We start from the raw sequence: 14,367 nt of genomic DNA, 5'->3' as shown, positions 1-14,367 counted from the left end.
GCTCAGGGCCAATCTTCCTCACACACAAAAGAATTTACATTTCAACAGCTACCTAAACCAGAGGAACAACTTTATGGATACTAGGAATTCATTTCTGAGTAAAATGACTAGCGTTCCCCAAACCTGGTGTGTTGAACTCTTGGAATCTCTAACAACCCTTCATGAAAAACGAATTTTATAGGAACTTGCTATCTAGAGTAACAACAAATATTATGATTATAAATATTACGATTATAAAACAGAAAGGCTTGAAAGAACAGGAATTTGTATGAGTGATACTGCGACAAACACAGTGGTGTTGCAGAAGCTCTAATGTGTAAACATGAGCACAGAGGATGGATCAGACCCACAGCTGCTTGACAAAGATGACGGGCAATCACAGGGCAGGACGGAACACAAAGAGACACCACAGGCTGAACTCCCGTCAAAGGCATTTGATTCTGTTAAACGGCTCTCATACTCCGAGCTCAGGGAGACGGCAGCACCATCACACCATATATTGTCAGCTCAGCCACCACGATGAGCATGCAGCTGGTGCTGGGTTTACCATCTGTTTCACTGATGAAAAGGCTATTGACTGTGACATTACCTGGCTTCAAAAGAACCATGCTATACAACTAAATTTCTCACTGTTGTTATTGGAGGACAGTGGTTGAAAGATCAAAATGCGTATGAAAAATAAGTACCCAGATTTACCCATCAGGTAATGGATCACAATGATTTCTCTGCATATGTTGCTAAGCCAGGATACTCTCTGTAGACATAACCACAGATGAGTTTATTTTTATTTATTTCTCCTAATGTAAGAACTGGCAGTCTTTTCACAGACTGTGGTAGATACTTTCTCCAAGATATCCTTGGCTTCCTTGGGAAGGCAGAGGGATCTACACATTGGAGGCAACTGGCCATCATGAAGGCCCAGCCGGAAAAGCCTGGCCCCCCTCGCCTTGCCACGCCCCAGGCAGCCTGCAGCAGGGCTCCCAGTGATGGGCATCTTTACCCGGCTGTCCCATAGGCACTTTCACCTCAGCCTGCCTGCATCTGACCTCAACATCTGCTCTCCCCAACCTTTTCCTTCTTCCTCATGTTCTGTCTCTGGTGTCCTCCACGCTAGAACCAGGAGGCCTCCCTGACACCCCTCACCCTGCATACCCAACCCCCACGGTCAGCCCATTTTACCTCCTGAAAATGTCCTGAACCTACTCCCCCCTTCCTTGCCAGCCCTACCAACCCTCAGGCATCCTAAGCAGGTCCCCACCTCCCTGCCTCTGCTCATGTTCTCTCCACGCCCTTGCCATGAGCGTGGGACTCAGCTGAAGCTGGGTAAGCACCCTTCCTGGTGCTGCTGTGGCTCCTTGTATTCTGGTAAGTACACCACACTTACCACTGAGTCCTGTGTCTGTTTACGAGTCTGCCTTCCCCACAACTCCTTAAAACTCAGTGAAGATGATTTGTGCCTTATTCATCCCCAGTACTCAGCCCAGGCCTGGCCATAATAGGTTCCTTCCTCCCTTAAGCACAGGGCCTGCGGCACACACGTCCCGATTTCCTGTGGGGAAAGTTGGCCCCTGTTCAGAGGCGTGAACAGGTCCCATGACAGTGGTTTGAGAGGTGGGTCTGGGTCAGGAGCTGGGCCAGACTTTGAGAAGTGAGCACTGTCTTCTTCCATGCAGTGTACCTGAGGCCTTTCCATCCTAATGTCAACCACCATCAAGGCAACATGTTACTTAAAAAAGAAACAAAGAGAAGGCATCACTTTTGGAGACCAGGCTCCAGGGAAGCCCTGTACTTGCCCCTCTCGCTCTGGCTACTCTTCTTCCCTAGATGGATCCTAAAATAACATGCACAGTCTCACCCACACACTCTTTTCTTTCAAAATTCCACGTTCAGTCACCATTTTTCTGAGGTCGAATCTCTTCAAAGCTCTATCGTCACCCATAGAAAGTCCAAAAACTTTTGTCTGGATCTTAGGAGCTCCAAAATTTGTCCCACCAACTCTTCCAGCCTCCTTACACCAACTAAGGAGCTCTCCCCTCTGCTCCAGAAAGGTGGGTCTCCATGTCCACTCGTGGTATCTCCCCTCGCTTGGTGACCTCTGGCCTCCCTGCCCCGTTTGGAGTGCACTACCCCATCGACTCTGTATGGTCTGGCTCAAAATCCTGCCTGGCCCTCCGGCCCCCAGGACCTTGCTTGTGTCTAAATGCTTAAGAGTATTTAAATTGTTATCCTCTCTTCTGTAATTACTGCACAGGTCTCAGCTGTGTCGGTCCTCTCTCAGAGATAGTAAGGGCGAGGAATCGGAATGGGGGCAGCCCAAACTCTAGCCCCGTTCCTGATTCCACTGAGCTTGACAAACTTGGGCACAGAGTCTAACCTCACCTCTAAGTGAAGGGGTTGAAAAATATGATTTTCAAGGTCCCTTTCTGGCTCTGATATTCTGTGATCTAAGCTTCCAGATGTAAGCTATGATGTAAGCTTCATCACACTCGTCATGACAACTGGCTGGCCTACAGGTGTAGCAATTCCAAGGTCACCATCAGTAGGGATGAAACAGGCCCTGATCAATAAGCAATGGATCATTCCGATCTGATTCAGCTCTGTGCCCTCCTCTGTTCTTTCATACGTAACCCCTTAGGAGTCATTTTTTAAAAGTTACTGTTATTAATCTTCATTTTCTTCTGGCTCAGGAGAGAGTGATTAATGCTTCAGGCAACCATCTGGAACCCACATCTTCGCAAAGGAGAAGCTCAGCAGCTGCAGGCTTTGTTTGGGAGATTCTGACGATTTTTTTTATGGCCTCATCTTTTCCTTTTCTCTCCCACGTACCAGGCTAATAGATCAGAGAGGCAGGACTCTGTCAGTCCCTGACAGTGAATGAGTCTGGTGACTCACCCTCTGGGGGTTCCCTCTCCTTCCCGGGAAAAAACAAGTTTCTTCTCTTCACTGTGGAGGTCAAGAGATTTGCACGACTCTCCTATTTTATTCCCATGAAACATATCCCGAGTCACCCTAAAATAGCTGAAAGCCCCAAACGCGGGGGTGTGCAAGAGGCAGTGAGGCCTCTTTCAGACCTGGCGCACAGACAGGTCGAGCAACTTCCTTTGTGTGCAATGTGATCCATGGCTGATCGAATCTCATTATTATTCAGAATGAAATCCAAACATCTTTTAACTGGTTGTTTTAAAAGCTTGATTTTCAGCACCTGCCTTCTGCAAAAGGCTGCAGTGGTGTCTCCCAGAACCTGTGACTATGTTGCTTTACGTGGCAAAGAGACTTTGTCGATGTGATTACCGTAAGGATCTTGAGATGGGGCCATTATCCTGGATCACGTGGGTGAGCCCAACACAATTACGAGAGAAAGAAGGCACTTTCCCCGTGACTGAAGGAACAGGAGTAGGGGCCATGAGCCCAGGAAGGCAGGCAGCCTCTAAAGGCTGGAAAGGCAAGGGAGCAATTTTCTCCTAGAGTCCTGAGAAGGAACACAGCCCTGCTGACACCATGCTTTTAGCCTTGTAAGACCCATTCTAGATTCTGACCTCCAGAACTGTAAGAGAATAAAGCCACTACGCTTGTGATAATTTGTTACACCAGCCACAGGAAACCAATACAGCTGCCAGCTGGTTTTATAGTCTAACTAAATTACGCTATGATATTAAGAACTTATATTAAAAAAAAATGTTCAATCCACTTCCACAAATACCTTCTGAGCCACTATTATGTACCAGGCATCAGAGATGAACACACAGACAAGGTTCTAGCCTAGGAAGCCCAATGTCTAAATGATACAGATGTTCAGTGAGATTTGAGCTGCGTCTCACCAGGGTAACAAGGGCAGTGGATGGTTCAAAGAACCTTCGAATGAGCATGAGCAAAGGCACGGAAGTAAGAAAGCCCACAGAGTGTTTGGAAGGACCAGTCCTGTGCGTATGCCCTTGGTTCTGTGGTGAGGGGCCAGGGCACAGCTGCAGGGAGCTTGTTAGCAGTCCGGAGTCAGCTTGCAGAGCACTTTGTGCCCTCCCAGGAGTCAGCCCTTACCCTGAGCCAGCCAAGCCTTGCCATATGGCATGTGACCCCACCTAATATGTTTTTTAAAAAGTTCCTTCTGGTGGAACAAAGTGGGTCATGAGAGCAGACCACTGGGGGCTGCTGCTATGGTGCAGGTGGGAGAGGATGAACAAGGTGCAGGCTAAGGAGAGCAGGCTGGAGGCGACAGATGGAAAAGAGGTACTGGAAGGTATGTGGCAGAACTGACAGGTGTGGCAGATGAGGGAGAGAATCAAGAATAACCCTGGGGTCCCTGCTAGGACAACTAAGTACGCTCACTACTGGGGCAAGGAGAGGGGAGGGATTTGGTGAAGGAAGCCGATGAGCGTCAGGTTGGACATAAGGCTGGATAAGGTCAGGTACTGGAGGGGCACCAAGTGGCTGGGCACACCCAGCAGGTGGACACGCAGTCTGTGAACTCAGGCCTGTGTCTGGGCTGGAGACAGCTGAGGTCAGGGCAGCAGAATGTGGAGAATGGGAAAAGACAAAACACGGCCTGGACTCTGAGGAAGAAAGGCACTTAAAGGCCTAGTGGTGGCTGAGGACCCAATGAAAGGGTGGAGAAAATGTTGGGGAAGGGGGGATCCCAGGACAGGCTGGTTCCAAAGACATCAAAGAACGGGTGTTTCAGGAGACGTCTCCAGAGCCGCAGAGGCTGAGCAGCAGAAGACCGGCCATTAGGTCTTAGTGACAGGGAGGTTCTGTGATGACTTTGGCCTCCTGGGCTCTTTCCCTAGAGAACGGAGTTTCGGGTGCAGCTTCAGGAGACTGAGGAGTTAAAAGAAAAGAGTATGCCTTTTTCTTTTTTCTTAAACTTCTCATTCTAGAATTTTTCAAACATACACAAAAGTAGAGAGGATAGTCAATGAACTCCCATATCCCATCATCCAGCTTCAACAGTGACCAAGACTTTCAGATAGACATTCTTTTCCAACCAGTGTTATGATCCTAAAAGACCTTATGCTCACAGGTAAGAGCAATTTAATATTTTCTAGAGGTTTTCCTGTATTCTGAGAGGGAAAAGAAATTGCTTTATGATAAAGAAACCTCCACAGCTAGAGCGTTCCTGACAGACTGTGCAAACAAACTGTCCCGGTCAGCCTAGCGCCACTCATGTGAATTTGGGAGGAAAGAGCAGGGGGTGCCTTCGGGTGTCACACAGCCAGGCGGGGCCCGCAGCAGCTCTGACACTGCCTGAGGGTGCGGGTCAGCCCGCTGCAGGGGCATCTTAGGAGCTTTCACCTGCGGGGCCCTCAGTGGCTCTCCTGACACCCCAGTTCTCTCCTCAGAGCCACCAGTGGCACTTGGGCTGCAGCTACCTGGCTTTCACAGCCCTGAGTGTCCCATCTCAGAGAGCTGAGGTGAGCTCAGATGGGCTTCTCCTCTACCCCCCATTCACCAGGCCCCCCAGTGGCCATGCACCTCCAGGGCCTCAGTGTTAGTCTTCCATGAAACCACAGGACTGGCCCAAATCATCTCCATGGTCCAGTCAGAATACAGCTCTTTTCCAACAAATTATTCTAGATGCCTGTCTGTCTGAGGCATTCTCAGTAGCAAGAACCATTTTTGTCCTCTGCTCCTGCTCACTCCATGTACAATCCTGGATCAGGAGCCATTGGCTAAAAGAAGTGCCAGTCCGGTCCCCTGCTCCCACACACAGAGTTTCACCCCATTTATTTTTCGCAGTCATGGGAATCACGGTTTCTTTTATAAACCAGGAAATGGAAGGTCTATGGCTGAAACCTCTAGTATTGCCTCCTTAAACTGCAACAGAATTGAGTTCTAGAAATCAACTCCCTTTCACCACGCGTTTACTGAGCCCCTGTGTTTCCAACTCGTTTTGTTCCCCTCCTTTTGCTGTTCTCCCCAGTAATTACTCACCTAGAGGACCAGATTTGCGCTCTGCCAGGGAAAAATGTCAGTGCTAAGACATCTTACACGACAGCCTCAAATTTCTTAATGGCAAAGAAAAAGGACAAAAGATTGCTTTTCTTGTTCTCAGTTGAACAGCATTTTAATCACCCTGTAAGGGCTTAATCCATCTTTATGGAATGAATGAACACTTCTTTATGCAAATAGGTTCTATTAAAAAACAGCCAAGACAGAACAGCTCACCCTTTTCCTCAGTCTCTCCCCTGCAACTCTCTCATGTAAGTGGAATTTGCTCCTGTGTTTACCCCTCCTCAAAAGGATTTTAAGAGGCATCTACAGACCTCTCCGTGGTTACCGAGGCTAACATTTCAAAGTCCCGTCTACAGCCCGGAGAGGTGGTTCCTAGAATATTTCAGTGTATGAAATCTCATTTACTTAATGAATCAGCCCATTCCGCTACTGGAATGCTCCAGGTGAACCAAAATATATTTTTTGCTAAATAATGAACAGAAGCTTGCCTCTGTGCAACTTTTGTTTGTGGGATCAAGCTTTGGTTTCTGGAGCAGCCCAGAACGAGTTGACCTTGTCAACTACATGATAGCCCGGACTCATCCAGCAATAACTCTCTCCCTCTTTTCTATTAGACTCCCTTCCATTCAGTTTCTCAACAACTTGCCTTGGTTAGCATTCCTTAGCAAGTCTCCACAGTTTGATAATGTCTTTCACATAATTTGTGTTTGTTCAGGTCAAGGACACGTTATGTTTGATGCTGGGCATTTGTCAAGGCTGGCACATGATAGGCATTCGATTAACAGTAGTTACTATTATAAATGAGGAAAAAGAAGTCAAAGAAAAAGCCCACTTTGAAATACTCTCCTTATCCATGAGGGATGTCTTAATAACTATTTGCACTCATATGAATTATATTAAGACTTGCTAAAATGAACCTAAAGACACTTTCCTCCCAGCTTATCTTTCTGTAGAAGCTACAAGCCACCAGAGTTGTCACTACTGCAGAGGGCAGGTCCCCTCTCCAAATAAGGACAAGGGGGCAGCATAGAGATTTGATCCAGACATTCCGTCTCCAGCCCTTTATGCCAAGGGGCTGTCTCTCCTCTTTGCTTCACCTGCACAGGGCCTGGAGGGAGAAGGAGTTCTGTTTTCAAGACTGCCGGCTCTTCTTTGCCTACCTGCTCTTATTTTCTGATTGTACTTTGAAAATCTTGTTTTGGGGGTGGGAGGAGGCAAGATGGAGAAAGGGGATGAGAAATGTCGACTTCTTAGATGGCCAATCCAGAAAGGTACACACATGACTTTGCTGTTTTAATTTTACCCAGGAGCACATGTACCATATGTGAGTGTCACCAACTTCACAAAGCTCAGGCTCTAGGTCGGTAAACTCAACTTTCTTTCTCCTCCTTTGCAAGCTTAAGAAGATGCTAAGTTTGAAGATGCTAAATTACTGCGATGCCCCCTGCAGATGGCATCCCAATAAGTCATCGTCTGGGCAAACACACATCTCCACAAGGAATCCTTCACCAAACGCACAGACTGTGTAGAAAGCAGATTTGAAATTCCACCACCTACAAATAATCCAGGTGGCTTGGGCGGACCAGAATTTGTAGCCCTCTCTAGAATAGAATCCAGCTGTTAATATTCAGAGCAACTGTTTCCTGGTGAGGAGACCTGAATAAACACAAAGGGTAGGAACCAGCAAATATCTGAAAATATCCTCATCGTCGGCACAGATAGGACTTGTCGTTGCTTTAGATGGGGGAGCTCACATCCAAACGCGTAGCCTTCATCCTCCAGAACCTTCCACCACCTCCAGAGGCCAGGGCCTCCTCAAAGATAAGTAAAAAAGTCAGTCACGTTAGCAAAGTCTCCTAATCATACCCTCTGGAAGACCGATCCTAGAAGCCTTACCCCCATGCTGTGCCTGTTCCCCTCCTCCCCACTGAGCAATGACAGCAGCTCATCCTAACGGAGGAAAACGGTGCTCAGCTGGAGACAGCTGGGACCTCACCAGGCAGGAGTTCACCTGAGATCGACTCTAACACAAAGAGGCGACTGCCTGTGTTTCTCTTCACTTTGCCAAGCAGTAACCATGACCATTCTTTAAAGGAGAAAAATTTCAAAACTTTCTTCTTCCATCCAAAATGAAGCTTTTATTAAGTGACAGAGCTATGGAATAGTGGAGCTCAAAGCCCCCAATCAGCCAAATGGGCATGCTGACATTCAGAGCGCGGAAACACACACCCGAGGTATCAATACCTCTCATGCCGGAGTGATGTCCTTTCCATAGTTCCGTTCCTCTCGATGTGGGAAGGGAGGAGAAGAATTGCATATATTTTGGCTAGTAATCGAGACTGAAATTGAGTCAGTCCTCTGGCTATTAGCCGAGGGCCAAACCTTACCAATGAAACTCCCGAGAATACGTAAGGTAAGCCAGTCCTACAATTAATTCTTCAAGAAGCATGACAAGCCTCCTTACACATCATGGCACATAACCTGAATATTTCCATCACGTGTGCTCCCTAGCACACTGATAAGACTTCTCTCAGCCATCAGCGCGAGTGACCAATTTCCCGTTACACTTCATCACTCTGCCCATCACCTTCGTCCCAAACAGGGTCACACGCAACAGAGGATGAGGGACCCTGTTGCAGTTCCATCCTCTGTTTGAAATGTAGGACACATAAGAACGATGATGATAAAAGGTTACACAAAACAAAAAAGTTCTGCCTTTCAAAGACAATGATGGCTGTGACGATGGCAATATGGCATGAAGAAAGCAAGTGAGCTCTGCCAGACACTTGAGACATCACAAAGAGGGAGAAGTGAAAATCGCTTGGTTACCTCTCTCTGAATCCGGGAAGGCATGAGGGAACAGAGCAGAAACAAGACGTTAGCATTCACATGGCATCCAGTAGATTAAACAGTCCCGTTAGCGGCAGCTCTGAGCACTGACGTCCCATCTTATTTCCCACCTTTGCTGCTATCAATAGCCTCTTGGTGCTTATTTTAGCTGAACCCTCTCACACAGAAGTGTGTATTTTGAGCCATGTTATGATGAAGCCAAGAGATGCCAGTGAGTTTAGAGGCAACATATCAACCAGGGTAGGTAATCAAGCTTAAAATATCACAGTCAGATACAGGACACTGTTTGCAGTAAACACTGGCAGGGCACTTATCTTCATTTTCCAGCTCCACCTGCTCCCAGTAAAATATAAACGAAAACAATGACATGGAAACAGCCTTACCTGCTTTACTAACACCTTTGACGGTCTATTAACAGAGCTACAACATTATAGTCTCGGTGCTTTCGCTGAAATACATCACAAGAGGGCAAAGAGCAGAAGGGAGCGGAGACGGAGCAGAAGGTCAAGGGCAGAGGTGTGACGGGTGTGTGTGTGTGGGGGGCAGTAATTGAAAGCTCCCGGGGGAGGAAACAGAGATGCGCCAGGGAAGAGAGGGGTGGAAGGTAGAGGGCAGCTGAGAGCAAGCTGGGGTTTTTGGCTGAATGCTGAGTTCCATCCCCAGAGCTGCCTTGAGCCACCAGCGTGACCCTAATGATGTCACTTAACCTCCTGACCCAGAGTGCTCACCATTCCTTCCTGGTCTTGTCAGAGCCAATTTGCAAGGGCCGGAGGACAGAGCCCCCCAGTCGGTCTCATGCATGTATTATACATAAAGCAAGTAGACTGAAGAGGTGGGAGCACCGGATAACGAGGAGGAAAGGAAGAAATGCAACTTTCATAGGAAACTGCTCTTCCAGGCGCCCTAGGCCAGGGTCATGGATGGCCGACAGGACCCTGCAGAGATGAGAGCTAAAATCATGGTGTGAAACAGCAAGCACGCCAGACAGTGCAGCACGGTCATTAGGTGGAAAGGCAAAGCTGAGCATCCTGATCTGGAACAATGACTGGTACGCATCATCAGGTGGGGAAAGCAAACAAGCAAACCATCCACATCGCAAGACACATGCTCTCATACAAAAAGCAGCAAAGCCTGCGTGCGTATTTTAATATACGCGTAGCGAAAAATCGGGAACAACATAACATCCAAATTGTCAAGTGTTTTCTGGAGGGGGGGTTATGGAGGATTTTATTTAACATATTTGCTTGAATATTATACAATAAGCACATGCGACTTTTGTAATAAAATATGTAACTATCTACCTCAATCTTTGAAGCAAAGCATTGTGAGAAGCATGCCCAGGGCCCCAGGAACAGCCGTGTAATCTATATCACCACTACAGCCATACTCCCAACAACTTCCCTTTACTGAGCTCTGGCTCTGTGTTGCCCTAACAGCAACCTGACATGAGAAATATTACTATTCTCACTGATACAAAAGGAAACAAGTTCAGAAAGGTTAAGGAACTTGACGAAGGTCACACAGCCAGGACATGATGAAGTCAGGGTTTGATCACAGGTCTGCAGGACTCTCTAATTCGAGTCTTCTTAGAATGCACCTATGACGGGTACCCCACACTTCTTACGGTTCTGCAGAACCATCTTATGGGTTGTCTCCCAAATGACCCAGACGTTGCTATGCACAGGTGTTCATGATAGGGGCAAGGGATCGGCAAAGAACCTGGGGTTTTAGATGAAGAAGGGGACCTCCCTCCCTTTCCTTGGCCTGTGAACTTTTGTAGGGGCAGAAGGCAGCTGAAAATTCCCAAGAGAGGCCCTTTAGGCTGAGTAAGTAGACAAGTGTGTTCAAATCCTGCTGGAAGCCATGTTCCTTTGGGTCCATTACTTACCTTCTCTTTTTCCCAGGTCCCTCTATGTGCTGGGCACACCATGTTAGACATGAGCCCTTGGAACCTGCTTCCTCGCCAGTGAAAACGGGATGAGGACACCTGGCTCAGGGTGATCATGAGAATTACCTTAAATGGGATGGTGTATGTAAAGTGCACCTGGCATGCAACAAGGTGCAATAAACCACATCACTGTAGTTATAATCACTGAATCATCTGACAGTTTCACATCTCAGTGGGGTCCTGCTGGGCAGCATTTGAGATGAAATGTCTTGGGGCCGGCCCAGGGGCACAGCAGTTAAGTTCGCACATTGGCAGCCAAGGGTTCGCTGGGCTTTGGCGGCCCAGGGTTGACAAGTTTGGATGCCGGTTGTGGACCTAGCACTGCTTGGCAAGCCATGCTGTGGCAGGCATCCCAAATATAAAGTGGAGGAAGACGGGCAAGGATGTTAGCTCAGGACCAATCTTCCTCAGCACAAGACCAAAAAAAAAAAAAAAAAGAGGAGGATTGGCAGCAGACATTAGCTCAAGGCTAATCTTCCTCCAAAACAAAAGAAGAGAAATGTCTCCCATGGAAGGGAGCTCACCTGAAGAAGTGTTTGTGGCACTCTCCTGAGATGTGCTGGGCACCAATAACCCCAAGAGGAGGACAAGTCACCTCCCACTAACGCCCCTCTGCACTGCCTTGGCCCTACCCTCCAAGTCAGTATTTGGAGGCAATTCAGACCATCAGCAAAGGCTCCAAAGACCTGGGTTCTAGTCCGAGTCTGAGTAAACATTAGGCAAGTCACGTAACCTCTCTGAGTCTCGGGTCTCTTATCCCAGATTAGATGCTCTAGGAATCGCCAGGTGCTCAGATTTTTATCAGAAAAGGATTTGTTAAGTGCTGTCACTCTTACTACAAACAAGAATAAGCAGGTAGCATTTCCTTGACTAACTTTTGATTTATACCAAATGCTTTACATTTTTTATTCTTAATAAAAAGCATATGCCTACTGTGTGGCAAAAACTTTGCCCAATAACCTTAGATCTAGAGACCTGAGGATACAATCTGTTTCTTTTGTGTATAATTCTCATTGGAGCCTTGGATATTTTAAATCAGACCCATTACTAGTGATTCACTTAAGGAAATAACGTCAATATGTAGCTGCTGTGTCTTCCCTGAAGGCAGAACTCGGAGGAATGACACTGCAAGCTTTTAACAAGGTTCATTCTTTGGGGGTTAATAGATGCTGCTTGATTTAGATGTCAAAGTGAAAACCAGACATAAAGAGGGACTTCAGAGTGATCTTTGAAATGTCATTCAAAAACTGCAGCAGACTCACAGGGGCTGCTCCTCCACCAACGTGACACCTTATAAATTTGCCGGGGAAAAAAACATCAGCCCAAAGCTGGGCTTCCACACGAGACACAGCAGTCTGAGAGCAGAGAGGCTAAATTGAGAGTCAGGCACAAGCTGACTCCCTTCTCGCTGCACAAGATGCCAGTGGAAGAATTAAACCACAGGATTAATTCTGCACCAGCTGCACACCCAAGCTTGCTCAATGAGCATGCTCTCGGCGGCTGCTGCTTGGGAAAGGGAACGTGGGAGTAATTGGCAATGTTTTCATTAAAATAAGCCTGAAATAACAGAACTACTTGGCATGTGTTACCGGGCACCCAAATGAATAGGAAATTCCTCAAAATAAATAGCACACCAGAATGACAGTGTTTATTCCAGCTTTTGGGAAGAGAACACATCTCCGACTCGCCGGCACAGCCACCTACTTCTCATGCCACGCACGAGCTTCCACTTTTCACAAACCGAGCACGTAGAGCCAAGACTTGCCAGCGTGCGACTCGCTCGATCTTTGCAGAACTCTCTGCGTGGTGCTACTTTTTAATGCTTATCTTTCTTCGTGGTCTTTTGAGCCTTTTGAGCACCAGCCCAGCCCAGCATTATCCACATAACAATGAAGTAAAAACCATAAAACTTTATGGCACGAAAATTCTCACACACTCCTGAACCTGACAGTTTATTTTTCCCCCAGCTTCAAGTTTTTTTGTTTTGTCCCTGACACCTTTTAGGTGTTGCCCTTGGTCAAGGCCCTTTGCCTCCTGGTCTTCAGCTTCCTCAACTGTAAATTGGGAATACGAGTGGTAGCCACCTCCTAAGAGCGCTGTGAGGATTATACGCGTTAATCCACGTCAGACGCTCGCAGTACGACATCACGGTGTGCACTTGAGGCACGTGCTAGGCAGTGCGGTAACCACGGAGGGTAAGGGGGAGGTCTACCAAGAGGAAGGTTCCTAACCTGTTTTGGATCATGGAACCTTTTGGAATCTGATAAAAACACTCCAGAAAAATATGTGCACAGACCCACAATTTTATACACAATCTCAGGAGGGTAGGGGAGAATGTTCAATAGTCCCTGAAACTCCTTCACAGACCCCTTCAGAATCCACACCCTGCGGGTGAAAGTCTTCTGAACCAGGGCCGGGCCTGTGGCCAAGTGGTTAAGTTCACGCGCTCCCCGTCAGCGGCCCAGGGTTTCTTTCACCAGTTCAGATCCTGGGTGCGGGCGTGGCACCGCTCATCAAGCCATGCAGAGGCGGTGTCCCACATAGCACAATCAGAAGGACCTACAACTAGAATATACAACTACGTACTGGGGGGCTTTGGGGAGAAGAAGGGGGAAAAAAAAAAAGAAGATTAGCAACAGCTGTTAGCTCAGGTGCCAATATTTAAAAAAGAAAGAAAGACCTCTGAACCGCACTGAATTCTGATTTTATGCAAATTTACCATCTGGTGTCTGCTGAGTTTCAGAAAATTCAGCTCAGGGAAAGGGTTTGTCCTTCCCAGGACCAAACGGCGACAGAAACAGCTCTCTCAGATAAGTGTCCCATACTTTGCTAAGCTGGTTCCCTTCCTACCTCCCTGCTCCCACTCCCCAGCACCAACCAACCTGCAACCTGTTCACTCATGAGATAAAGGAGTGAGAGTTCCAACAGGAGAAAGTGTGAAGCTGACCGATCTAAAGTGGTTTAAGGTTATTGAAATTCAAGGCACATTTTTCTAAACAAAAGACTTTCTCATGCCACTGGAGAGAAGACACAATAGTTACTAGTCAGCTTACTAATGAGGGAAAAAAGGATATTTGAAAGCGACCAGGAAATGAGCATTTTTTTAAAAGTCCATCTTTGAAAAGAGCAAGAATTAACGAGTATCGGCTTTCATCTGTGCTGTATTACAGTTTAAAAAAAAAAACTTGCTTCTCTGAATACACCAGCAAAAAGAGAACACGCGCACAACTTATATTTAGTTCTCAAGTGAGAGAGGACTCATGCCCGTGTTACGGTTTCAGGGTACAAAGTTTAGGGCATAATAAAAGGATAAAATTATGTAAATTATGCCTGAACTGTGAAACCATGGGCTGGCTTCTTTTCTGAAAGAAGGGACAGTAAACTACGAACAAAAAATACTTGATACCCAGAAGGGTCCTATCTGACAAGGTATAACGAACATGCGAACGTTTAAAGACTTTGATCCAGAGGGAGGATGACAGCTCTCCGTACTGGGAAAACGGTTTCCATGCAAGAAGTGCCGCGAGGGCACACACCACTGGCAAGGGACACACAAGACTCCTCATGAAAACCATGGTGAGCCTGTGGGTGAATTCTCTTCAAGTCCATGCACCCAGCCACAG

The 14,367-nt window shown here is 47.1% G+C and overlaps 1 protein-coding gene across 7 annotated transcripts in view; it reads right to left on the bottom strand.

Moving 5' to 3' along the window:
* The window catches only part of LOC124237137 (amyloid beta precursor protein binding family B member 2), a 368,014-nt gene that overhangs the window by 21,004 nt on the left and 332,643 nt on the right, over positions 1-14,367 (bottom strand). The gene's annotated exons all lie outside the window — the stretch shown is intronic.

This window comes from Equus quagga, chromosome 3, assembly GCF_021613505.1.
Source record: "Equus quagga isolate Etosha38 chromosome 3, UCLA_HA_Equagga_1.0, whole genome shotgun sequence".
Classification (NCBI taxonomy): Eukaryota; Metazoa; Chordata; class Mammalia; order Perissodactyla; family Equidae; genus Equus; species Equus quagga.
The sequence above is the reverse complement of the archived record's forward strand: the minus strand, read 5'-3'. Positions and strand labels throughout refer to the sequence as shown.